This window comes from Lutra lutra, chromosome 4, assembly GCF_902655055.1.
Source record: "Lutra lutra chromosome 4, mLutLut1.2, whole genome shotgun sequence".
In the NCBI taxonomy this organism is placed as follows: domain Eukaryota; kingdom Metazoa; phylum Chordata; class Mammalia; order Carnivora; family Mustelidae; genus Lutra; species Lutra lutra.
Genome location: NC_062281.1, coordinates 41931214 through 41946096, shown reverse-complemented (window position 1 = coordinate 41946096; position 14883 = coordinate 41931214). Strand labels below are relative to the sequence as shown.

Genomic DNA, 14883 nt, shown 5'->3' with positions numbered 1-14883 from the left:
CCAGATTGGCGTGTTTTGGCCTATCTCCCCCTCCTGGGCGCAGGTTGTAACCACAATCACAAGACACCGTAGCTCCCTCGTGCGCTCCTTTTACGGCCCAATTGGGGTCCCCGTTCTATTCCAACCGTTCATAAATCCTTTAAGTAATCTGCGGAAAAAGCTGGGGAGAATTCACCAAAACGAGAGCAAGTACCAGCAAAAGCTAACTTTCCCGTAGTCGGCAGGATTCGAACCTGCGCGGGGAGACCCCAATGGATTTCTAGTCCATCGCCTTAACCACTCGGCCACGACTACTGCTGATGTTCGTTTTGGCAGTAAGATCTATGTAGACTCTGCACACAAGTGTCTACGCTGTAACAGGTATGTTTTGATGGGGAGAAAAACAATACAAAGCTGTTTGGTCAGATAAGATCATATTTGAATGTTACAGCTCTAATAATTTTAGCTTTTTGAGTTACTCTTGGAGCATATCCCGTGCGACCCAACCCTTTTCTATCAGGAAGAACTGAGTTCTAGTCAGTTTTCTAGTTAGAGTCAGAAAACAGGAGGGAGGGAGGAAAGTCTGGTACTATCGTCCACTTGCTTTCTCAGCAACGGAGCCATTTCCAGGACGGAATCTGGAACCTAGGGGCGTCTGGACAGCTCTGGGCTTCCTTGCTTGGCTCTCAATTCCATCTCTCCACCTCTCTCTTGGACCAACAGCTCCCAGGACTCTCTTTTCTTGGATAAGGCATTAAAATGCTATTATTATCCACCAATTTTAATTCACTACGCAGGATCAGACTGTCCCATCGTGCTCTAAAGCTCTACTTTGAAAAGTGTAAAGCGTGTTACGAATGCAAGCTGTTATTTAATGATATTCCTGTAAGTACTACAAACAGTCTAACCTGAACTTTGAGTATTTTTAAAGTGGGGTAGCAAAGAGGTGGGCACCTCTTTTTGCAGAAACCCTGAAAGTAGTCTGATCCAAGTGATTTAGTAGCTTCATTTATTTGGTTTGATGTGTGTTCAAAATGTCTTTAATGCCCCTGAGGAGCAAAGTGCAGGCAGTACTGTGCCTGAGCCAAAGGTACTTGCTCACTAGAGCCCACCTTTACATTTTTATGCATTTTGGAAGCCAGTTGTTAAATGCAACCATTAATTAAAAGTAAATTATATAAACTTACAATTAAACTAATGACATTAAAAACAAAAGTAATACTCAAAATTCACCGTAGTCTAGTTATTTCCACACATTTTATTATAATTTATACTGTTGAGGTTAGTTATATCTATTGTGTCCGAAATACTGTAGAATGGGTTGTTACTGTGAATCTGTCCTTAACTTCCCATTCAAGGATGTCACTTGGGTAGTTTAAAATCAGCCTTCCTGGGTGTATTTACATCAGGGACATTGCAAATGCTACAAAACATGGTTTTTTCTCCATATGAGCTGGTTGTCAGTCATCTACCAGCAACTACTAATGTTACTATCAGACCAACTTTGACTATTCTCAGGAAGGCAACACTCCTCTTATTTGTAGGGCTACTGTGTTGTAGCCTGCAGCTGTGTTTTATCCATAAGAATCTTGAATACTGTCTGATTTCCTACTCAACTTTTTAAAGTTATTATTTTCTTCCCTCCAAGTTGACTTGCTGGGTGATTGTACTTGGAACTGGCCTCCAGCAGAAAGACAGGACTAAGCCATTTGATACTGACGTTGCCCTTGCAACATGGGTTTCAGGGGGTGTAATGCATAGTTACCATCCAGTTTCCAGTTTAACAGGCTTAATTTGATTTTTCTCTAGAAATGGTGAAGTCTGAGGTGTTATGGCTAGTAGTTCAGAAAATCTATTAGCGTGTAGAGGATTTGCATGAAGGACTGTGAAAAGCTAAAAGTGGAAATGCTTGTAGTTGTGTTTTGTTTGTGTGAATATAAGAAAACATTGGAGCTTGTTTCCTTCTTCCATTCCCATCATCTTCATTTTAGTAAAATACCATGTACAGATAGATCATCCAGGGGTTGGTGCTTTGAGAATTTTGCTTACAGCTCATTTGACTCTTCATTGGGCCTCTTGAGTGGTGTTGTCTTTCTGGTTTGCCTTTGAGAGAGAAAACAAGTTCAGTGACTACAGGGAGAAGTGTCGCATATCACATAGGTGTGTGGCTATGTGATAAGCTGTAAAATGATAGATAGTGGAGTATTAAAAATCTCTAGATGTCAGGAATGATGCCAGGTGTGCTTTAGTGGACTGTAAACAATGGTGGTGGATATACTTGATGACTGTATCCATAGCTTTAGAAAATTCTGCATTCTTGTAAATCACATTAGAAGATAAAAAAAAATACCATTAGGGCACCTGGGTGGCTCAGTGGGTTAAGCCTCTGCCTTCGGCTCGGGTCATGATCTCAGGGTCCTGGGATCCAGTCCCGCATCGGGCTCTCCGCTCAGCGGAGAACCTGCTTCCTCCTCTATCTCTCTCTCTGCCTGCCTCTCTGCCTACTTGTGATCTCTCTCTGTGAAATAAATAAATAAAATCTTTAAGAAAAATACTATTATATATTCCTTTGGTATTTTCTTTTTATTTTCCAAAGTGAGGGAGCTTATTTATTTTCTCTATAGTTTCTAATATGTGTAGACAGTGAAGTAAATTCCTTGTCCTGCTTAAGTAAGTCTTACACAGTTTTGGAAAGCATGCCTAGTGTCAGATGTTTCATAAAGGAACATAGCCAAGTGTTTTCAGATGAGACAATTATTAAACATGCTGAAAGGAGCATGCTGTGTATTATTATGTTGCTTAGTAGTCTAAGAAAGTATTTTAGGAAAAAGGTGTCCAGAATAAGAAAACAAAGCCCTTCCGGCTTTTCCAAGTCACTGTGGAGAGCTCCGAGCCTGTCTTCTTGCTAGCACCATTTTAAATGAGTTAGGGGTGGTGATACAGCTGGTTCTGTTGTCCCACGCAGCTCCAGGCCAACCCTTTCAGTTACAAGGTGTTTTATAATCCTCCTGGCTATTCACATAATGAATTGCAAGGCCTCTTTAAATTCCCATGTACTTGGGTTTAATTTTCCCAGCCCTGCTTTACTCCCACACATCCCAGACCTTCTAAAATGAACATCCACTGCTGGGCAGTGACGATGGTGTGAGGGGAGGCATCCTCCCAGAACAATTGCCAGCTCCCCAGCAGCTGACGCTGTGGAAGAAACAGAATAGCACTGAGGCAGCTCCGGTCCTTTTATGTGGCCCCTCAGTTAGACCTCGATGTCGTGTAGGTAAATTCAGTCCAGAGCTTGTGGAATCTTTATTGGAATTTGTGCACTCATCTCTCACAGCTGTGGAGAGTTTAGACTAATCACAACCCTCACTGGGATACTATCATCTTCGTAATTTGAAAAAGGATCAGGAGCCTGCAGGCTTGGAACGTCTTGAGAAAACTCTGGCCCCGAAATACATCATCACACATGGGGGACACCACTTGCAGCATCATCGCAGAGAGCTTAAGAATGCTGAAATCAAGTATTTCTCTGGCGTGATTTCAAATGGCCTGAGAAATCTGAGAACTGCTTTTTTTTTTTTTTAAATCTCTTTTTTACTGCAAAACAGATTCTTTCCTCTTCCATCAACCCCATTGCTGTCAATGTGTCCGATGTCAGGTGCCAGAAATGAGCATAGCCTTTTAATGATAAGAATGCCAAGGTTAACATGGCCGCCAGGGGCTCTTTCAAGAATCTGTTAGGGTGTGTTTCGATCCACAGACACGTTCTGAAGGCGTGCACCTTCTTAGTGTTTCCATTCTCAGTACATTTCTCTTCAGCAGCCTGGATAAAACCTGTCACTTTTTGCCAGGCCTTCTCATGCTTGGGGCCCCCTCGGACACTATTTTTCATTGACCCCATGTGTCCATATGGCAGAGCTAGGTTCAAAGTTGGGATTTGGGAAGCAGCCTCTGACAGCACAGAAGCCTAGTGAACTATGGTCATTTGTTCAAGAGGCTGGTATTCACAGATGTGCTCTAAGAGTGTAATACAATTTTTGGCCCCACCCAACTGGGTATTTTATTACCATCTGTATAGCAACCAACCAAAAAATCAGCCTGAGGAGGCAAGTGCTAATTTACGTGGCTCAAACCTGTCATCCCTCTGAGGAGTCAGTAGGCTAGACTGTCTTCTGAGGCTTGAGCATTAAAATATGCCTTTCAGTTCTACAGTTCCCTCTTTCCTCCTCCTCGTTTCATATTAGTTTTTGCTTTATGATTTTCAACCTTCAGAAAATTAATCCTGATTCAAGAGAAAGAAAAAAGGATCGATAGGAGAACTCTGTGGGATGGGGAGTAGGAATTATGGCTAGGTGTTAGAATGAAAGCAAAGGGAGAACCAAACTGACAGAGGCGATCAGAAGTGTCTCTCAGCCTGGGCTTAGGTTTCCTGCCCATCAGTCTTCCATAGTTGGCCCATATTGCTTCCCCAGTTGGCCATATTGCCTTTTAGGGAGGAGCCAGGGTTATTTATTTATTTATTTTGATTTCTTTTCAGCGTAACAGAATTCATTGTTTTTGCACCACATCCAGTGCTCCATGCAGTGCGTGCCCTCCATAATACCCACCACCTGGGGAGCCAGGGTTTTAAGCAGAGCAGTCCGCTCTCTTTTCTCAATCACATTTCCATGTGTCAACCAATCTATGGCTTTAAAAAAAGATGCCTGTGGGTTTCTGAAAATCTAAAAGCTCTCCACATCCACAGAAAACTCATAGGTATCTCTAAGGATAAAGCCAACAGAGCTATCTCCCTTACAGTGAACCGCCCAAGGAATATTTGGAGGCTGGAAAGAACTTTAGTGATTTTTGTATAAAACTCTTCCATTTTTTAAAAGGAGCAATCAAGGCAAGAATTGAAACAATTTAGAAATTCTTTAATTATTAAGAGATTTTCACTGTAACCATTACTTTGTCTTATTTCATTATCATCCTGGTTGTTCTAGATAAGACCCTTTCTAGTGCCCATGACATTGGTGGTATGTTTAATATGAAATTCCCACATTTTGGAACACTTTCATGCCTGCATTGACATATTGATAAAAACGACTCTTATCCCTTCACGTTCTTGATTTCTGATCATCTGTGGCACTCTAATGTACTCACCCCTTTATAGTTTAGTGTTTATGTCTAGATCTCATATTACGTCTGAGGACACAGGCTCTTTGAAGGACAGGGACTATAACTGATGTATACCTGTTTCTCCTGTAGTGCCTAGGAAGGGATGGAGTAGTGTGGCTTTTGAGAACATCTAAGCCAAAATCCTGTTATAACAGTACTTTTGGGGATCAGGGAAGCCCCACTGTATTGTAACAGTAAGGCTGATTCTCTGACCTGTGACTTAGAAGCATGTAGAAATGGTGAGTTCTTTCTTTCCCTGATTCTCCCTTCTTACTAATATGGGCACAAAATGGTCTTTTCAAGCCATAGAAGCTCTTGGCTGAAGGAGAATGTGTCTTGTTGAGCATTCTTGGAGGTCTTACTCTGAGACTCTGGGGGCTACAGTGGAGGGCCGGAGCAGATCTAGAGCTCTGGGAGGGCAAGGCCTGGCGTCACCTCTGCATCCCTAGTGCGGGCATGTGAATGAGAGGACAGATTCCTTCTATAGTAGGGAGGAGCATATTTTCTGGCTTCCCTCCTTCTCCGCCCTAAACCAACTCAGAGTACATGTGATACATGTGACCAGGTTCTGTAAGATATTTATCATTTATCGGCTGAACGGTACCAGTTGTTCTCTCAGTTTCTGTTTGCCTGCTTGGCTGTAGGTACTGAAATATTTCACCTGCAAGATGAGCCCCAGCAGCCTCTGAGCCAGCCCAGAACTTGCTCACTCTTCTCCATCAGGCTTCCATCTAGAATTGCTCTGGATGGCCACAGCGCTCTCTGCCCCGTGAAGCTCTTTGTGATGGACTTCCCGTCCACCTTTAGACTGAACTCTGTTTCTAGTCTCGAGCTGAAACTTTGCCCAAACCCCAAACCCTTGTCCAGGGCTGCAGTAGTTTGCTAGGGCTGCCAACAACAAATTGCCACAAACTCGGTGGCTTAAAACAACAGAAATTATTCTCTCAGTTCCGGAGGCCAGAGGCTGAAACCAAGTTGTGGGCAGGATCATACTCCCTCTGAAGTTTCCAAGGAACAATCTGTTCCTTGCCTCTTCCCACTTCTCATGGCACTTCTTGGCTTGTGGCCTTATCACTCCAATCTCTGCCTCTGTCTTCACGTGGCCTTCTCCTCTGTGTGTCAATTTTTGTTTTTTAGAGAGGGGAGCGTGGGAGGGACAGAGAGAGAGAGAGAGAGAGAGAGAAAATCTTAAGCAGGCTCCACCACTGGTGAGGAGCCCGATGTGGGGCTTGATCTCATGAACCTGAGATTATGACCTGAGCCGAAATCAAGTGTCATATGCTCAACCGACTGAGCGACACAGGTGCCCCCTTGTGTGTCAGTTTTAAAGAAGACTTTAAAATTGCCTTTAGGGCCCTCCCAGATAATCCAGGACGAGCTCCTCTTTTCCAGATCCTTAACTTAGTTATATCTGCAAAGACTCTTTTCTGAATAAGGTAACATTCATAGATTCCAGGGACTTGACATGGGTATCTTTTTTAGGGGTATTTCTTAGCTTACCACAAGAACCCTGACAAATTCTTGGCCTATGCTGGCTCCTTGCCTCTTTTGGTTATGGCTAAGGTTATGCTTCAACATGAATTAGTCTGTCTGGAATCAAATTCTGTCACCCACTTGACTATGAATATCTCCACAGCTCACACATTCTTACTGCCTTTTCCAGGCCTCCACTTCCAACCCCTTGGGTATAAGTGTCAGGCTGGATCAGCTCCAAGCCTGCCTTTGAATACTGTGAGTTTTGCCTGGTGGACTCCTTTCATATAAATAAGCCCCAGGTTAGGTCAGTTCTCTTAGCTTGAGCTACACTGCAATGGTTTCCGTCCTCTTGTGAGCCAGGCATTGAGGGGTCAGCGTGCCTAAGGGCAGTGATCATATTGGGTATAGTAGTCTCACATCTATAATATAATGTATTGCTTACCTACCATATCCTGAACTCTTTATATAACCTATCTTATTTAATTGTCACAGCTGAAGAGCTAGGGACAGAGAGGTAAAGTTGTCCAAAGTCATACAGCCTGGGTTTTGAAATTGGGTCTCACTGCAGAACTTATGTTCATTTTATCATATCATACTGTAGTTTACATGTTTTCATTATTTATCTTAAGATTATCTTTTCTCCTCCCCATTAAAAAAACCCAACAACTGAGGCAAGGGTAGGAGTTACTTTAACTTGATCTTCTGATTACTTATAAGGACTTGGCTGACAAATTTACTCAACCAAACAACTTAATTCTTAAATCTTATCTGTGGGGGATCTGTTCAGTTCAGGATCTTTGAGTGTATGTAAGTTCATATGATGCTTGCCAGTGTGCATTATTGTACAGTTATTACAGTTCTCTACTCTGTGTATGTAAAATCTGTCTGTACTGTCTTAACATTCTCTAGCAACCATCCTGTGTTCACAGAGAAGATGAGATGTGAGTGTGAAGGAAAATGTTAACAAGCTCAATCAGCTAGGAAAAGTTTAAAAGTCTGTTCCAAGGAAGAAGTTGGGCAGTGCATTTACATAGTGGCCTCTGACAGAAATCCGGACCAAGATCTATGCCCTGAGTACAATTAGATTAAAGTTCTTTGAACCAGTAGCAATTTGTCACTTGGCTTTGCTAGCTTAGGTTTTGGATCTAGCTCTGTTACTGGGTTATGTCTTAGATGAGACATTGAAACTTCCTGTTTTTCAGTCTCCTTATCTGTTAAGTTGTGGCCAGTAAATACCTGATATGGTTCCATCCCTTAGCTTTCTCTGGTATAATAGACTAAAGGCAATCCTAAAACATTTAAAGAGATGTAGTGAAAAGAAGGGGCACATGCACCTCGATGTTAATAGCAGCATTGTCCACAGTAGCCAAACTGTGGAAGGGGCTGAGATGTCCTTCAATAGGTGAATGGCTAAAGAAGTTTTGGTTCACATATACAATGGAATATTACTCAGCCATCAGAAAGGGTGAATACCTACCATTTGCATTGACATGGATGGAACTGGAGGAGGTTATGCTAAGTGAAGTAAGTCAAGTAGAGAAAGACAATTATCATGTGGTTTCACTCATATGTGGAATATAAGGAATAGTGAGGAGGACCATAGGAGAAGGGGCGGGGAAACTGAATGGGAAGAATTCAGAAAGGGAGACAAACCATGAGACTCTGGACTCTGGGAACCAAACTGAAGGTTACAGAAGAGAGGGGGTGGGGGAATGAAGTAACCGGGTGATGGGTATTAAGGAGGGCACGTGATGTGATGAGCACTGAGTAATGTATGCAACTAATGAATCATTGAACACTACAACAAAAACTTACGATGTACTGTATGCTAATTGAACATAATAAAAAAAATAAAAAAATTTGAAGTTTCTTAATCCAAAGGAAACATAGTTTAATGAAAGGCAGTGTGCCACAGGAGGGGAACATGTGGCTTTAGAAGTCACAAGGGCCTGGGTTGCAATCTCATTTCCCCTGTTTACTAGCTGAGGGTGCCGGGTACCTGAAAGTGTTGCTTTTCTTCTCTGATTGTCAGTTTCTTCACCTGTTAAAAAATGGGGTCACTAGTATAGTACTTATCTGGCAAGGATAAGTGAGGGCCGAATGGAAGACCAAGTTGGAGACCACAGGACTGCAGAGCTACTGAGAGAGCCAGGATGGCCTCTAATGTTGAGCCCAAGAGGAAAAGACCATCTTCACTGTCTTGCACCTCTCTGGCTTGTCTAGTGTTTTCTCCCTGAAGTCAGGACGTATTTTGTAACAGACAGGTTACTGGACCAAGCAGAGAGGAGTTACTTTTATTACTTTAAAACAAACCTACACATCAGTGATGACCTTGCTTGAGCCCTGGGGAGGGCTGCAACATGGAAGTTAAGCCTCCTGATGGGACACAGGCAAATGAGAAGGGTCCTTGGAGGATCCCTGTAGAGGGTACAGAGAACAGGAGAATGATGTTTCAGTGTAGATTAAGTAAGAGAAAACATATATTTATTGCACCAAACTCTTTCTGTTGAATCCATCTGTTCCCACCTAATTTAGTTTCCTCTATTACTAAAACATGAAAATAGCCTCTAACTGGTTTCCCTGCCCACAGACACCCTTTCTCCAATGAAATCTGTATGCTTGCGCTCCTGGCAATCTTCTAGAGCTGAAGACTTCACATTTTTTGGTCCCAATTTACAGTAAGAAATGTTTTATTTATTTATTTAAGATCTTATACATTTATTTGAGAGAAAGCATGTGTGCGAGCAGGGGTTGGGGGGAAGAGCAGAGGGAGAGGGAAAAGCAGTCTTGGTGCTGAGCATGGAGCCCAAGGTGGGGCTTGATCCCACTACCCTGAGATCATGACCTGAGCCAAAATCAAGAGTTGGATGCTTAACTGACTGAGCCACTCAGATGCCCCAAGAAATGCATTTTATTTTTATTTTTTAAAAATATTTTATTTATTTATTTGACAGAGAAGGAGAGAGAGAGTGCGCACAAGCTGGGGGAGAGGCAGGTAGAGGGAGATGGAGAAGCAGGCTCCCTGTGGAGCAAGGAGCCTGATGCTGGACTCAGTTCCATGACCCTGAGATCATGACCTGAGCCGAAGGTAGATGCTTAACCAACTGAGCCACCCAAGTGCCCCAAGAAATACATTTTAGATGACTGCACAATAAAAACATAGATCTCTCTGCCATCTATCTATCTAATCATCTACTTACTTACCTCTATGTTAACTATCTAAAGTGAGACACAAGTTTTATAAAACTGTATTTTAATCTATGTGAGATGTATTCTAATATTTTCTATTCCAATCTGATCTATCCTTCTATTTAAAAAAGTGCTAGTTAAAACCTACTTAAATAGACTCCATGACCTACTAATGTAGTAACCCACAGTTTGAAGTATTCTCTTCGTAGGGCATTGCTCTGATTGTGGCCTTAGTTTACGAAATCTCTGATGGCCTCACATTGCCTGCCATACAAAGTCCAGGCACCTCATTCCCCCTCAGATCCATTTCCCATTACCCCTGGCGGGAGGCATTAGAGTGTAGTGGGGGTTTTGGAGTCAGATGGACCAAAGCTGAACGTTGGTCAATAGCACTTAACAGTGCTGTGACCTTGAACAAGTTAATAATTTTTTATATCCCTGCACTCTTACCTGTAAAAGGGAGTAATGGTGCCTGCCTCATCAGGCTGTTGTGAGTGTCAGATGAGAATGCACACAGTAAATACTCAGTAAATATTAGCAGTGTGGTTCTTCTGTCAAGGATAGGCTTCAGTTTCTAACATACTCCATTATTGGCTGTTTTCCAAAAGCATTTGTTGTCCTCCTATATCTGTTCATTTGCTCATTCCATTAGTCCTTCCCTGACTATACTGTCTTTTTAGAGGAATCTTATCAATCTTTTATTATTCAGCTAAAATGAAACCACCACTTTAGCCTCCCCTGACTATTCAATGAGACTTCTCTCTTCAGTATCTCTAGCCCCATAACGACTTGGTGGCACTTTTTGTTATTATAGTCAGTCATAGTTATTTCTAATGTCCCTCATAGTGAGGTCCACGAGGATTAATTCATCCCATGTGTCCTTTCCCAGTGTACACCCCCTCAGACCTCGCAGCACAGATAATATGTTGAATGATTAACTACGTAAAATTGCCACTTGCTTTAGGAAGCTGAGATGAGTAAGGCTCCAAGTTTCCCAGTTAAAATAGAATGTCTGTATCTAACTGAGAATGCCTTGCCTACCTTGTATTTTTAATTGCATTAGAAATAAAGTAAAAATAATCCTTGGTTGATCTGAACTCTTCGTAAATATACAAATTGCCCATGTAAATGACTAGCTTATGGCTGGTTTTATATCAGTGATATCAATACTGTTAATGGTTGTCATTCCCAGAACTATCTTGTGTGCATGTGTGTATATGTGCTCTAATTCTTATAACAATGCATGGTGGGAGAAATGAGTTAGCAAAATGACATATGCATATAGTTCTAGAATGAATCCTGGATTAAGAACACAAGGTGGTGGTTATGGGTAGAGGCTCCATGCCTAAACCTCCTGAATTTAAACCCTATTTAAATGGAATTCATCAATTTACTGGTTGTGTTATTTAGTCTTAAGTACTTCTGTTCCTTTTCGGTAAAAATGGGGGCTAATGATAGTATTTCATTGTTAAGACTATTATGAGGATTCAGTGAGCTAATCTATGTGAAGGACTTAAACCATATCTGTTCAGCATCCACTAGTGGAACACTATGCATACCCTTAGTCCCAGCAATTCCACTTCTAAGTATATATCCAATATATATGAGTACATGTATTTACCAAAAGACATGTACTAGAATGCTCACAGTTGCAGGATTTATAATGGGCCCAAACTGGAAGCTACCTGAATACCCATCAAAAGTGGTATGGATAGAATAAGTTGTAGCATATTTATGTAATAGAAAATTATACAGCATTAGGCAAAACTAGGAAACAGGATAGTGACTGTCCTGGTTGGGGAGAATGACTAGCAAGTAGCATGAGAAGGGTTTCTGGGGGTGCTGGAAATGTTGTGTTCCCTGTTGTGGTTCTGACTATGTGGGTGTGCTCAGCTGGTGTAACTTTACCAACTTCTGTATTTGTGATTTGTGTGCTTTTCTGTATGTATCTTATTTTTAAAAGTTTTGTAAAAGTACATGGTGAATAAAAAGTGCTTAATGCGCATCAGATATTATTATTATTATTTGCCAGAAAGACTAGGTTTTGAGTGCTGGCTTTGTGGTCACTGAGACTAAGGAGTCTTTTAGATTCTCCTTTCTGAAGCAATAAACAGAAATCATGATACTTGCTTTGAGGAGATGTTAGATACTGTTGAGAACTGGTGAGATGAGATTTTAAAAATGGTACCAGCCTCTTTAACATCCAGCAGCAGCCTTGGAGCAGATTTTTATTATAATAGGAAAAGTCACGTGAGTGCCTCCCTAGTTGTAAAAATGTAAGGCCAGTAGACACCTCTTGACCCAGGGTTAGTATTATTAAGGGATTTTTGCTTATGGTTTGGCAAAGGAAGCGCCCTGGCCATAGCCCTTAGTATATGTAAAAGTGGTCTTGAGTAGAAGTCAGTAATTTTGCCAGTGTTTGGTATGCCCGTGAGGTAGCCACCAAAGCAATGGCACTGGTGAGGTAATAGAACTTTCTAGTTATTTCTCTCATCTGGCATTTGGGAGTATGATTGATCTGTTAGAACTGAAAAAGGCTGTAGGATGTTGGACCATGTAGGAATGGAGGAATGAGAAAGGCCTTAAGGAAGGAGTTCCATACTCCCTGCTGATAAGGTCTTTGGGTCTCAAGCAATTCACTAGAATAATAAAATAAATGCGACACTGTTTGTATTCTAAGCTAGTAAAACATATGTCCTGGTTAATGATAATAGCTCTGGTAATGGCTGTCATTCATTGGGCACTTACTATGTGTCCAACATGGAGACTGATCTTTGTTCACCAAAATTTGTCCTCTCCTCCTTCCTAGACACATAAGTAGACTAGATTTCTCAACGTCCTTTGAGTTAGATGTGATCCTGTAAAAAAGTTTCACAGCAGCAATATTGCATAGTAGTTCTGGTGTTAGACGTCAGGGCAATCAAAGGGTCTCCTCCAGTGTTCTCTTCCCCTGCTGCTCTTTGGACCCCGCAGTAATCCAGGCAGTAGTTAGCAACGTCCTAGGGAAGACAGAGCAACATAAAAGAAAGAACCTGGGTCGCTGAATGACTCTGTGGAGTCAGGCTTCCCTGATACTCCACACTGTTAGCACTGGAACTGTTAGGAGAGTAAAAAGAAACTTTGTTTCCTGAACTTGCTGTATCTCAGCTTTAATGGGCAGAAGAATCACTTGGGGATCTTGTTGAGATGCAAATCCTGATTCAGTGGGTCTTGGATGGGGGTTTGAGTAGAGCTTGAGATTCTGCATTTCTAGTGGGTTCCTAGGTGATATTAGTGGTGTTATTAATGATGTTGGTACTCCCCCAGGAATTTTGATTTAATTAGCTGGGGTAGGGTTCAGGGACATATGGTACTAATCACCTCCCTCCCCAAAAACCCTCCACACGTGATTTGAATCAACAGACAGGGTTAAAACTCACTGGGTGGGAGGAATATTTTCTGAGGGTGCAGGAATCCTGAGATTATTCCTTCTAGCTCTTCTAAAGAACCTGTCTTCTTATTAACCACTTATGGGTAATGCTCCTGGCTACTTGTCTGCATTGCTGTGAGTACTTGTCTTCCTAAACTTCATTTTAGCCTGAAACTTCTTTGACGTCTTCTTGTTTGACATCTTGTTTTGGATGCTGAGCTTTGTCTTTGAACAAAATAATTCAAGGTGGTGATGTACAGAGAAGCTGATTGTTGGCTCTTCCCAAAACCTGCCTTTGGGGACCCATATTGAGCATGAATAAACCTTAAACCTTAAACCCTGCAGCAACAGTCTAACTTGAAATCTCAGTGCTGAGACAAGACAGTCTTCATTACTGAGATGGATGATGTAATAATTCAACTACTATTTTGTGCAATCAGTTTCACCTGAAGGTTCCAAAGCCTTAAGAACATCTGCTGGCAATTTGTAGTTAACACAACATTATTTTGCATTTATTAAGTGTTGATAATGCACTAGGTGCTGTTACAGAATACAATCCCTGTTCAGAGGTCAGGACAGAGGGCAAATATATCCCAAAAGAAAGGAGGTGAGGCTCACAGTAGTTAAGACTTTTCCTAAAAAATCCTCTATCTAGGTTAGTTGAAACTTTATAATTTTGAGAAAATTTGCATATATTTTCTGCAGTTTATACATGTTTTTACGTAGATATCTAATCTTCACTCTTGCCTTACTGCATTATGGTTCAGTCAGCAGGGAGCAACTGAAAACCTGACTCAAAAACTGCATTAATCAATAAGGAAAATTAAAATTGTCTCAACTGTAAATCCAGAGGTATGGTGTTCTCATGGTTGTTAGTCCATCAGGTTGGTGAGGATTCGGTTAGTCCTCTCTTTCTATTCTTCCGTCTAGGGCTTCAGTTCCAGCCAAGGCTGCTTTCCCTCATGGTAGTAAGAACTCTGTCAGTAGCAACTGGAGTTACCCATTTCATTATTCATGTAAAGAAGAAAAGAAGAAAAATGTCTCTTTTTAAAAATACTTATTTATTTATTTGACAGAGATCACAAGTAGGCAGAGAGGCAGGCAGAGAGAGGGGGAAGCAGGCTCCCCGTAGAGCAGAGAGCCCAATGCAGAGATTGATCCCAGGACCCTGGGATCATGCCCTGAGCTGAAGGCAGGGGCTTTAACCCACTGAGCCACCCAGGCACCCTGGAGAGGAAAAATTTCTTACCCAACCATGGAAAAGAAGTCATTCTCATCTCCTGATTAGCCAGCATAGGCAGTGTGTCCATTGCATAAGAGAGTGGGAGAATGCAGGGGTGGCCTACAGTGATTGGCTTGGGTACCTGAGCCAATTACTGGAAAGGAAGGGTGGAATTACTGGGATTGGCATAGATCAGTCAGGATCCAGTCTTGGAGCTGGGTGTGGAGTCCATTACCCTTGGGTCACATGGAGGAAGGAGATAGATAAAGTCTGGCTACTGTTAGGAAACAAACAGAAGGGAATGGATGCTGGTAGCCCTCAGTGGGGTTTAGTTCAAGTATTTGGTGCCAATTGACAGAGGAAAAATACTGAGGGTTATGGAACTTGAGTGCCCAAGTTAGGTGGGTGGCAGAACAGAGACTTGTCATTACCAGTCTGTTGTCCAGCTTAGTGG

At 41.9% G+C, this 14883-nt stretch overlaps 1 non-coding gene across 1 annotated transcript; it reads right to left on the bottom strand.

The window, feature by feature from the left end:
• Window positions 1-212: 212 nt before the first annotated feature.
• On the bottom strand, window positions 213-294 carry TRNAS-AGA (transfer RNA serine (anticodon AGA)). Its single transcript has one exon. It is a non-coding gene; the product is annotated as a tRNA-Ser (tRNA).
• Window positions 295-14883: the final 14589 nt, after the last annotated feature.